The sequence below is a fragment of the Stegostoma tigrinum genome, chromosome 29, assembly GCF_030684315.1.
Source record: "Stegostoma tigrinum isolate sSteTig4 chromosome 29, sSteTig4.hap1, whole genome shotgun sequence".
Classification (NCBI taxonomy): domain Eukaryota; kingdom Metazoa; phylum Chordata; class Chondrichthyes; order Orectolobiformes; family Stegostomatidae; genus Stegostoma; species Stegostoma tigrinum.
Window position 1 is genome coordinate 26,057,678 of NC_081382.1, and position 12,091 is coordinate 26,069,768.

A 12,091-nucleotide genomic window follows, 5' to 3' on the forward strand; every position below is an offset into this window, starting at 1 on the left:
AAGAAATTAAGAATTGGCGTCCCATTTCACTATTGAACGTGGACTACAAAATCCTGGCCAAGATCATAGCCAACCGGGTCAGGTCTGTCCTGGAGTCGGTGATTCACCCTGACCAAACCTGTGCTGTGCCGGGCAGGAAGATCGCTGAGAGCCTCGCGCTCATCAGGGATACGATCGCCTACGTACAGGACAGGTGGGTGGACACCTGCCTTGTCAGCCTGGACCAGGAGAAGGCCTTCGACAGGGTCTCTCATGCTTACATGAGGGACGTCCTCTCCAAATTGGGGTTCGGGGAGGGCATGCGCAATTGGATCCGGCTGCTCTACACCAACATCGTTAGCGCAGTCTCGATCAACGGCTGGGAATCGGACAGTTTTCCTGTCAGATCTGGAGTCAGGCAGGGCTGCCCGCTCTCTACTGTCTTGTTCGTGTGCTGTGTGGAGCCCTTCGCCGCATCCATCAGAAAGGATGTCAGCCTGAAGGGCGTGACTATCCCAGGCAGCGGAGGCCTTCAGGTCAAGACCTCCCTGTACATGGACGATGTCGCCGTCTTCTGCACCGATCGTCGGTCGGTGAGTAGACTATTGGACATCTGCGGCCAGTTTGAATTGGCCTCGGGTGCCAAAGTCAATAGGGGTAAGAGCGAGGTCATGTTCTTCGGGAACTGGGACGACCGCTCCTTCATCCCCTTCACCATCAGGACAGGCTACCTGAAGGTGCTGGGTGTTTGGTTTGGTGGAGCTGTGGCGTGCACTAAGACTTGGGAGGAGCGTATCACCAAACTGAAGCAGAAACTGCGCAGGTGGACGCTCCGGTCCCTCTCCATCGCGGGTAAGAACCTGGTTGTCAGGTGCGAGGGGCTTTCGGTACTGTTATATGTGGCGCAGGCCTGGCCTATTCCCTGGACCTGCGCCGCTGCGGTCACCCGGGCCATCTTCCACTTCATTTGGGGGTCGAGGATGGACCGGGTCCGCAGGGACATCATGTACAAAGACCTGGAAAATGGGGGAAAGGGCGTACCAAACGCCACCCTCGCCCTGACGGCTACCTTTGTGTGCGGCTGTATCAAGCTGTGTGTAGATCCTCAGTACGCAAACACCAAGTGCCACTACTTACTGAGGTTCTACCTGTCCCCGGTGTTGCGAAGGATGGGCCGGGCCTTGTTGCCGCGGAACGCTCCAAGTAGTTGGACCGTTCCATACCACCTGTCCTCCATGGAGAAATTTTTGAAAGGAAGTACCTTTGACCACAAGGCCGTCAGGTTGTGGTCAGCACGTAGTATCCTCGAGACCCTTCGGGAAAAGGAGAGGGTGGATCCCGTCGTGTGGTTCCCCACGCAGACTGCCAAAGTCGTTTGGCAGAATGCCTCATCGCCAGTACTTTCAAACAAGCACAAGGACATTGCTTGGCTGGCGGTGAGAGTGGCTCTGCCAGTGAGATCCTTTATGCATGCCCGGAATCTCTGCGCCACTGCACGCTGTCCTCGAGGTGGCTGCGGGGAGGGACGAGACTGTCGATCACCTCCTTCTGGAGTGTGCCTATGTGTAGGAGGTCTGGAGGGGGATGCAGTGGTATTTGTTGAGGTTCGTCCCGAGCAACTCCGTGACACGGGACTCCGTGCTCTACGGGCTGTTTCCCGGGACGCACACCGTGACCAACATCAACTGCACCTGGAGGACCATCAATGCGGTGAAAGACGCTCTTTGGTCTTCCCGCAACTTGCTGGTCTGCCAGCTGAAAGAACTGACCCCGACCGAGTGTTGCAGACTGGCGCACTCCAAGGTCCAGGACTACGTGCTGAGGACACGCTAAAGCTTGGGGCAGCTGCCGCCAAGGCGCGGTGGGGAAAGACCACGGTATGAAACCTCTCGTCCAGAATGGTAAAAAGGGCCCTATCTGGTAACTGGGCCCAGCTGGCGCCTTCCCCAACTGGTCAGGAGGCCAGCGGGGACTGTGCGGGTTGACGACTGCCGGGGTGTTTTCTTTGCTTTGTTTTTTTTCTTCTTTGTTTGTTTTTTTCCTTTAGTTGGTGTATGTACCCCCTGGGTAACCCAGAGCGGCCTGCATGACTGGGTAGGTGTGTAATATGTTTTATTTTTTGTACATCTTATGAATAAAGTATATTTTTTCAAATAAAAAAAAGATGACGAAACGTCTGAAAACGAACCTTCCAGCTCGGTGAGCAAACTCACATCCAGAACCTCAACCTGAGCTACAAATCTTCTCAAAACTCGCTATCTGACTATCTGGTAACTCTGGTAGTCAGCATATCTGCCATATGGAAGCAGAACCCAAAATTTCAAGTAAGGTACAGCCTGATAGCTATTAAGTTTGATTATAACCTCCTGGCCTTGCAGAGTTTCCCTCATCTTTTCAGTGGAGACAAGCTTGCACTTCTGTAAAATATTCCAGCCATTGTTTAATTGCAGGAAATTTTAGGGACTAAGATAATCACGTCCTTTAAGGAATTTCATTGCAAATATCATTTGTGTGACGCTTCTCCAGAAAAAGGGTCCAGACCCAAAATGTCAGCTTTCCTGCTCCTCTGATGCTCCTTAAGTAAAATTCAGAAAACACTTTCTGACGGGAGCAGAGAATTAGTAGGCACCAGATAAATCAATACGAGGAAAAGAGAAAATGTCTAAGAGTAACATCACAGGCAAGTCATACATACCTTGGTTATTAAGCAGCTGTTATTAGAGACTATGTTTCAACTTTAGTAATTTAAAAATACAAACATTTCTAAACAGATGCAAGGCAAAAAAGAAGTTTTTTTCAGGAACAGGTGAAAGAGCTGATTGTAACAGTAAAGAATTTCAACTTTCTACTAATCTCCAGCTTTTAGTCAAGAGGACAAGAGTAAGGTTAATGTATGTTAATGTAAGTAAAACTTTAGTAAGTAAGCATACTTAAAAGTATAAGTTAAGGTATGGCAGGGTAGCTTGACCAAGAGGAATACCTTTACTTTGAGAAGATGGTACTTGTACAAGCCAAGATAACAAAGTGTGGAGCTGGATGAACACAGCAGGCCAAGCAGCATCTCAGGAGCACAAAAGCTGACGTTTCGGGCCTAGACCCTTCATCAGAGAGGGGGATGGGGAGAGGGAACTGGAATAAATAGGGAGAGAGGGGAGGCCGACCGAAGATGGAGAGAAAACAAGATAGGCAGAGAGGAGTTGCAGTGGGAGAGAGATTCCCTGAGGTTGGTCCAGAGGGAGGAGGGTAACTTCTTCAGGTTAGGCATCCCTGGATGCCTAACCTGAAGAAGTTACCCTCCTCCCTTCGGACCAACCTCAGGGAATCTCTCTCCCACTGCAACTCCTCTCTGCCTATCTTGTTTTCTCTCCATCTTCGGTCGGCCTCCCCCTCTCTCCCTATTTATTCCAGTTCCCTCTCCCCATCCCCCTCTCTGATGAAGGGTCTAGGCCCGAAACGTCAGCTTTTGTGCTCCTGAGATGCTGCTTGGCCTGCTGTGTTCATCCAGCTCCACACTTTGTTATCTTGGATTCTCCAGCATCTGTAGTTCCCATTATCAGTACAAGCCAAATGGGTTACATCTAAATAGAGTCGGAATTGACTTCCCTGCAGTTGTTTTGCTTGTGCTGTTGAGAAGAGTTTAAACTAACTCAGCTGTGTATTTGGAAACCAGGAAAAAATATTTAAAAATAATACCAGGGTTCACAAAACATATGAACAGGAATAGGGCATTCAGCTCCTCAAGCATGCTCCACCATTGAAAGAGATCATGGCTCATCTGTGACATAACTCTTTTAACCTGCCTTTAGCCCATATCCCTTCATACCCATGCCAACAAAAGAACATCTGATCCTACATCCACTGCCATCTGTGGAAGTATTCCAAACATCTACCATGCTTTGTGTGTTGAAATGCCTCCTAACATCTTTCCTGAATGGTCTGGTCTTAATTCTCAGACTCTGCACCCTTGTTCTCAAATCCCTAACCAGTAGAAATCATTTATCTACCATGTCTTTTCCAGTTACTATCTTGAAGACTTCACTCAAGTCACCCATTAATCTTCTAAATTCTAGAGAAAAGTGGCTGAATTTCTATAATGTCTCCTCATAACTTAACCCCTGAAGTCCAGGTGAATTTCTTGTAAAGCTATATTGTACTCCCTCCAAGACAAACACATCCTTCCTAAGATGTGGTGCCCAGATCTGCTCGCAGCACTCCCAATGGAGTCTAACTACAGTTTTGTATTACCGTAGCATAATTTCTGTGTCCTTGTACTCTAGCCCTCTTGATATAAAGACCAGCATTCCATTAGCCTTCTTGATTATTTTCTGTGTTGTTTGTGGCATTTTAAAGATCTATGCACCTGAACTCTCAAGTCTCTTTAGACATCTGCTGTATTTAACTTCATACCATCAAGAAAGGACCCTGATCTACTCAAAATGCTGTTCTGAAGAAGGGTCACTGGACCTGAAACATTAGCTCTGCTTTCTCTCCACCAATACTGCCAGACCTGGAGAGATTTTCCAGCAATTTCTGTTTTGTTTCTGATTTCCAGCATCTGCAGTTCTTTGGGAATTTTTTGACAGATATGAGCCTAACTGGTGTGTAATTCCCTGGTTTTCCTTTTGCAACCTTCTTAAAGCAATGAATGACATACACAATTTTCTAATCCAGGGGATGACTTTTTTTGTCTAGGGAACTCTGAAAGATTATATTTGGGACAGCTACAATATGCCCCTCTCCTTCCTTTATCTCCCTCAGATGGAAATCGGGAGGATCTGAGGATTTTCCACTCTTTATTTCCATTAATTTCCTCATATAGATATTTCACTTACATTAATTTTATTCAGGCCCTGTTCCCAATCGACTATCATTTTCCTTGAGACTTCAAGTAAGCTATCCTCCTTTTCTATTGTAAATACTGAGACAAAGTAATTATTCAGCATGTCTGTCATTTTCCCTAGGGTTATTGACAATATCCACATTTTCATACTTTACTGGGCCAACATTGCTCTTTATCACCCACATTCCCTTTATGTAACAAAAAGATTTCTTCATTTTGATTGTGATCTCGCTAGATGTTTTCCTATCATAATCCCTTTTTATAGCTCTCATAAATTGCTTTGCCCTTTTCAGGTCTTTATATCTTTCTCATTTGCCAGGATCTGTGCATTTATTTTAGCATGTTCGTGTTTTTTTCAGTTTTATGCTGTCCTTATCTTTTTATCTTTCCTTGGCTGTGAAGACAGATAGCACTAAAATAGAAAATAGTAAGTTAATGGGTAGAGTAAGAGTAAGGGAAAAAATGAATGCGACATTATGGTTACACTGCATGTATGTGAATACAAGGTATAAAGTTAAAGAGACAGGAGTATTACAGGCATAGATTGCCTTGTGGTATTGTGATGTTCTGGAGATAGCTGGATTTGGGTCATGGAAAGGCAGATCTGGGTATTAAATATTCCTGGAACATAAAATAGTACAGCATAGCAACGGGCCCTTTGGCCCATGATGTTGTGCAGAACATGACACCAAATTAAACTAACGTCTTCTGCTTGCCCATCGTCCATATCCTTACATTCATGCGCTTATCTAAAAGCTCCTTAAATGCCACTATTGTATCTTCCTTTACCACTACCCCTGGCTGCACATTCTAGGCACCTTCCACTCATTGTGTAAAAAAAACTTGCCACGCACATCTCCTTTAAACTTTCTCAGAGATAGCAAGAACTGAAGATGCCGGAGTCAGAGATAATACAGTATGGAGCTGGAAGAACACAGCAAGCCAGGCAGCATCAGAGGAGCAGGAAAGTTGACATTTCTGAAGAACATCAACTTTCCTGCTCCTCTGAGGCTTTCTAGACTGCCGCATTCTTCCAGCTCCAAACTGTGTTATCTCCTTTAAGCTTTCTCCCTCTTACCTTAAATGCTTGCCCTCTAACATTAGACATTTCAACTTTGGGAAAAGCGTTCTGACTGTCAACCTTGGTTATAAAATGTTCAGAAAAACGAAAAACAAAAGAAAAAAGATGAAGGGTTGGCAATTTTGGTTGGGGTGATAAATGCGGTACTGGAGAAAGAGGATGTTTAAGAGAGTTTAAGGACAAAACTGATTTGGTTACAGCTGAAAAGAAGAGTGTGATAACATTGTGGTGTTATATATAAACCATCAGCTAGTGGAAAGAATACAGAGGAATGAATCTGCATGGAAATCTGAGAGGCTTGCCACCATTTACAAAGCAGCATACAGTATTCTTGATTTCATAAATAGGAGTTAATGGTGAACTTATAAAAGTTAGATCTCAGCTGCAATATTGTGTACAGTTTTGGGTGCCACATAATAGGAAGAATGTGAATGAATTTGAGAGGTTGCAGAAGGGGTTAACAAAAATGCTTCTGGGAATGAGACACTTCAATTCTGAGGAAAGGTTGCTGAAGTTGGGGTTGTTTACTTGAGAGAATAGAAGACAATGAGGAGATTTGAAAAAGGTTTCAAAATCATAAGGAGTTTGGACAGGGCAGCTAAGAGGAAACTTCCCACTTGTAATTAGATCAGGGACCAGAGGGCAGTTTTAAAGTGCTTTACAAAAAAAGCAAATGTGACTTGAAAAAGATTTTTCACACAGCAAGTAGTTAGGGATATGGAATTCAATGCCTTGAAATGTGTTGGAGGCAAATTCAGTTGAGTCATTATGATTATTTCAATAGAAACAATGTGCAGGGTTATGAAGAAATGGCAGGAGATTGTCACAAAAATTCTCAGAGAATGACAGCAGATGCAACGCACATAATGGCCTCTTTCTGTGATTGCTGAAGACTGTATTTCAACAGAATTATTAGCTACCTGTATGTCCTTATCTGATCAATTAAAAATCTTAAAAGCAGTGGGGAAAAGGAAATAAAGGGACAATGGAAGAATGGAAAATTAAAATGGAAGTTTCTGGAGATTAAACAAGAGTAAAAGCCATGGAAAATTTTGCATCCCCAAGTGGCTTTTAAAGTGGTCTCAATACAACAAACAGTTGTCAGCTTCTGTCCCGTTAGGCAGCACAAAAGGTCAAGCCACACACACTCAACAGAAAAGTTTGCTAGACTCTACTTATTGAAGCAATGTGTAATGTTTCCAGGAAATGCTCTATATTTCAACATCGTGTATAAAATTCTTCCCTGAGGATAAGTATAATGTTGTAAACAAAACAAATATGCAAACTAATTTTGCATGTACTTCAACAGGTTTGGAACATATGTTAACGTTTGTTCTACTGTATAACGTATAAACCAAGTCAAGCTTCATTATTAAATGTTATATATACAGTACTGGCAATTGCTGCTGTAATAAATGGATTACTTACCTTTATCCCAATGTCACATCTTCAAGTTGGTCCTACCCCCTCTGCTTCACAGCCTCAGGTCTTCTTCATTAATGCCTTTATAGGCAGAAAATAATGATCAGAGGCTGAAAAAATTCCATTAAAAATATTATGGAAAAAACCCAAAAGAATTTGGTAATGAAATAAAAATGCAACCACATGAGTAATGCTAGACTACGTAACACAATCTCAAAGGGTGAGCAATTTATATATTCCAAAAGTATGCAGATTTATTCACACTTTTCACACATTTACCGCACATTGTGTTTCTCAACTTGAAATCGTTTGAAAAGACTTTTGTCTGTTGGCTATTTCCAACTTTGATTTGAACTGTACCGTAAAACATAGAAATATACCACAACCAGGCCTTACTTACTAATGAGACTGTTGCCCTACTATCAGTTTCAGCTTTATCACAGAGGAGGTGAGGAATGTTAGAGGGTAGCAGCATGACAATTGTGGCCTCACATTGGTAGATGGTGTGTTTTCATAAAGGGAAGAGAATAGCAGTGCAGTGACTTGATTGTCAACAAAAAAATGGTTGTCAAATGCGCAAGGTAGATGACAGGGGCAAGAGAAAATGGCAAAATGGGAAGTGGTAGATCAGGAAGAAGAGCAGTGGTCCAGAAAGGCATGGTTGTGTGTTTTTTTTTAGTTTTATGCCGCCCTTACCTTTTTAGTTTTCCTTGCCTGTGAGAGACAGATAACGCTAAAATAGAAAATAGTAAGTTAATGGGTAGAGTAAGAGTAAGGGAGAAAATGAATGTGAAATTATGGTTACACTGCATGTATGTGAATACAGGGTATAGATTTAATAAGACAGGAGTATTACAGGCATAAATTGCCTTGTGGTATTGTGATGTTCAGATGATAGCAGGATTTGGGTCATGGAAAGGCAGATCTGGGTATTAAATATTCATGGAACATAAAATAGTACAGCAGGCTGCTGTCTAGAATTGCCACGACAGGCATAAGTCTGCTAGTACGGCTACAATAGGTACTATTGAAGTGTAATTTTTCTTCTTCGGTCTTCACACTCTAAGGATGTCAGCATTGGAATTTTGAACAAAACTGGAACAAAACAATTTTGTTGTGAAGATTTTGGACTCCAAGCAAAATATCCAGCAATTTTAAAACAATTGATTCAGGTAGATCATATTTTCTCAAAGATTAAAACAACTTCCTGAACTGAATTTAAATAGGTTGTTCTGATTTTCTGTTCTGTTTCAGCTTGTCACTTCTAATATTATTCCACTCCAAATTGGAACCAGCTATTTCCTATAAAACTATGATCCTTTTATTAGTGGGCATGGGTCGCATGTTTAAGATCTATTCTGAAGTTTCACAGGGGTGGGGCTATAGCAGCAAAGAAAGTACAAGTGTTCTTTTGAAAAGATGGGCCATTAAGGAATATTTGAATGCTGAATCAATTCACATTTTTCGATGATTTAAGCCATGTGTAATTATATGTTGCTTTTATATGTCATTGGATTATACCTTGCTACAATTGTTAAAGTTTGCACAATATTAAATGCACATAAAACTGTTTCAAAAATGGTACTGCTAAATATCCACATCTGAAATTTTTTTGAAAATCTATCTGTACATTTTAACAACAAAACTAACTCATATGTTTATTAAAATTAATACCTTTGCCAAGAACAGAGATCAAAAACAGTTAGGAAATTCCATGTGGGTGTGGACAAGAAAAAAGTTATTTTTCGAAACTCTCAACTAAAATATATTTGACCAAAACCATAGTTATGCAAGCGTGAGTTTGGAATCAAATTAAAAATAAATCACATACATCCAGCTGTAAAAGTAAGCTATTTTTTGATCTCCATTTCACAATTTTTATTCACTAATATGATTGTTTCCTATTATTAAGATAAGCAATATTGCCCAATTTCATTGAGCATCAAGGAAGATCTAAGGTAATCCTTCATTAATCAAGGGAATCATCTGTATATCTTTTTTGTATGGCAGTGTTCTGAATTCCTCCTGATCTGCAAAATGTAGGAACTCTCACTTAAGTGAAACAGATTAAAATATATACAAACTCATCAGGATGGAACCCAACCAAAACTTATCACACACAGATTTCTGTAGTTTGCACCAAATCCAGTACATCCTGATCACCAGATACAATAAGCAGTTATTACTTCCTTTTACACTACAATGTAACTACTCAAGATCTAAGCTGGTATCCACCTAAATTATCAGCTCCTCAGCAGAATACTGGAAAAAGGAAGGATGGATTAATGGATCAAAGCCCAATTGTGAAAATGCAACTGAATAGGACTTGCATATATACAGCATTAGATCACTTCCCATAAAAATGTTTAAACCTTTTCAAACATTGAGGTAGTGTCAGTGTTGTTATGTTAGCAAAGACAACAATCATTTTGCACATAAAATGATCCTAGATGCTGTGAAACAATAAATGACCTATTTAAAAGATTTGTTGCTATTGGTTGAAAAATTTATTTTGGCCAGTGCTTAACAATTCTTCTAAATTTTCTTTGTTGAGCACAGCTAGTCTATTTCAATGTGTGGTACCTTTAAGCGTGGCATCCTAAAGGACAACTCGTGAACAGCCTGAAATGAACCCTCATAATTGTTGCACAGACATACTTAGACACAGCTTAGAAGACAGGTCTCCAGTAACACAAGGCAGGCTGCCTACATTTTAAAGTTTGCCATGGAATCTTTGCTATTGATTTATGCCCTGATTTTTAGTGCAGGGTCCTCGTTTCACAACATGACTTACCCATTGGAAACAAAGTGGGTAAGATGCAAGATTCATCTACCTAACTCATTGCAATGATTATAGCAAGGCCATAAGTGACTCCCACGTAGCCTTGGACTCTTACTTCAAATGCAGGTAGTCCCTGCTTATATCAGGCAATATTAGAAAGGAACCATATTCTCCAGGCAACGTTTTGTTTAAAGCACAGAAGAAAATTGGTTGCAATGCACTGTAGGCTCATTCAGTAACACTACTGGCACAGATGGATGAGGACTGTTTGATTTAACAGTGCCAGTCTGAACTCATACGGTGCGAGGTCAAGGCCAAAAAAGGCCATATTTCTAGTAGGGATTAGAAATCCCTCAAAAATAACTCAGAAAGAGAATACAGCAGGCGCAATGACCTTCAGTAATCAAACACTGTGTCTATGACTGTGATGACATTGCTGCAAAAGGTTTAATGACCTCATTGATTCAGTCCAGGTGAGTGAATGTATTTGGACATCATATCTCTGACCCACAACATGACACAGCTGTCACCTTGTTTAATTCACTACCCCTCCAGTTCATACCCAGCAACATATGTTGACACATAGGCAGCACTCCTAACATTCATACACCTCACCTGCAAATATTTACCCATGCAGCAAACCTCACACTCATCTTTCACTGCCTCCACATTCTTCTAGCTTTATTCATCAATGGCAGGCACATCATCCAAACACAGTAGCACAGTCACTGACACTATCCTCTCCTTTCCACAAAGTTCATTTACAGCAGAAGGGAGAAGTAGATAACTAGTGGAAAATCTTCAAGAATCCATCCTCTCAGTAATCTTGTGCATATAATATCTCAGGACAATGGGTGGCAGTGCCAAAAGCACATAGCCTCGGCAGCAGCAGTCAATCCTGGATGAAGGTAAGTTGCTGCTTTAGGCATTCTCTCCATTTATTCTGCACCTTCATCCTGAAAGATACCATGCAATGAAAACTACAGGTGAAGTGAATGTGAGCTTTCTAATTTTTTTTTCCTCATTCCTGCATTCCCTCACTTCCATACACCTTTTAAGCTTTGCATTTTTGGATAGTTAAGAACTTCCAAATATTTAGATCCTGAAGTCTGATGGAGGAAAGGACTTGGAAGAGACCCCTGAGATCACTTGACGTAACGCACAAAGTCACCAGCTCATATGCTGACATGCAGCTAAACTTAGAGTCAGGATCTAAAAGTTGTGAGTTACTAGGTATGATTTGGACTGCAGGGATAAGTCCTGCAAACTTCCTGGTGGAGGATGAGTCTGCATTCTAGTTCTGCTTCAGAGAACACTGAAAATCTTGTTGTGTTAAACTATAATAAAATGTTGATGAACATGTACACAAGGATGGTTGATACATTAATAGAACTGTCAGATAATTTACTGACGAGGAATTTAAGGATTCCAACTTCACCATGGCAGAAAGTAACAGGCACAGCTTGGAGTTCATCCTTCCCAGCATGAAACTGACGTGCACTAAAATGACAGCATGGTCAAATAGACAAATGATGCTACAGTTCCTATTTCCATCTGGTTTCCATTGCTGTATGCATAGAATTATTCGGATGTTTCAGTAGTACAATGTAAGTTCAGACAGATGTTACGAGATCACTTGCAACTGCCATCCAAGCACCAATATCAGGGCTCCAGATCTCAGTACTTGAAGGGGCCTACAACACTTTCAAAGCAGTCCAGAAACTGTGCTCTAATAGATTGCAAAGATTGTTGAGATGCTGTCTCAGGTGAATGGTAGTGGCAATTTGCCTTTCTCAGATTGACATAATTCATGCTCCTATGGCAATCACTCCACCAGTGCCCTTGCTCTTGTCTCTCAACCAGCCAACTGTTGTTACCCATGCTGAAGCTAGGGCTTCAGTACTGCCCAACGGCATCAACCAAGACCAGTAGAGATTCCACCATTGGAAGTTAGCAGGTTCCACCAGGCCCACTGCAGCTGCTGATA

General features: G+C 41.8%; 1 long non-coding RNA gene across 2 annotated transcripts in view; it reads right to left on the reverse strand.

The window, feature by feature from the left end:
* Nucleotides 1-12,091, reverse strand: part of LOC125465477 (uncharacterized) — a 66,671-nt gene that overhangs the window by 27,762 nt on the left and 26,818 nt on the right. The window contains exon 2 of one of the 2 annotated variants that reach the window (XR_007250253.2): nucleotides 7,329-7,403. This is a non-coding gene — a long non-coding RNA (uncharacterized LOC125465477). Of the gene's footprint in view, nucleotides 1-7,328; nucleotides 7,433-12,091 lie in introns of both variants that reach the window. The other variant, XR_007250254.2, reaches the window with a different exon arrangement.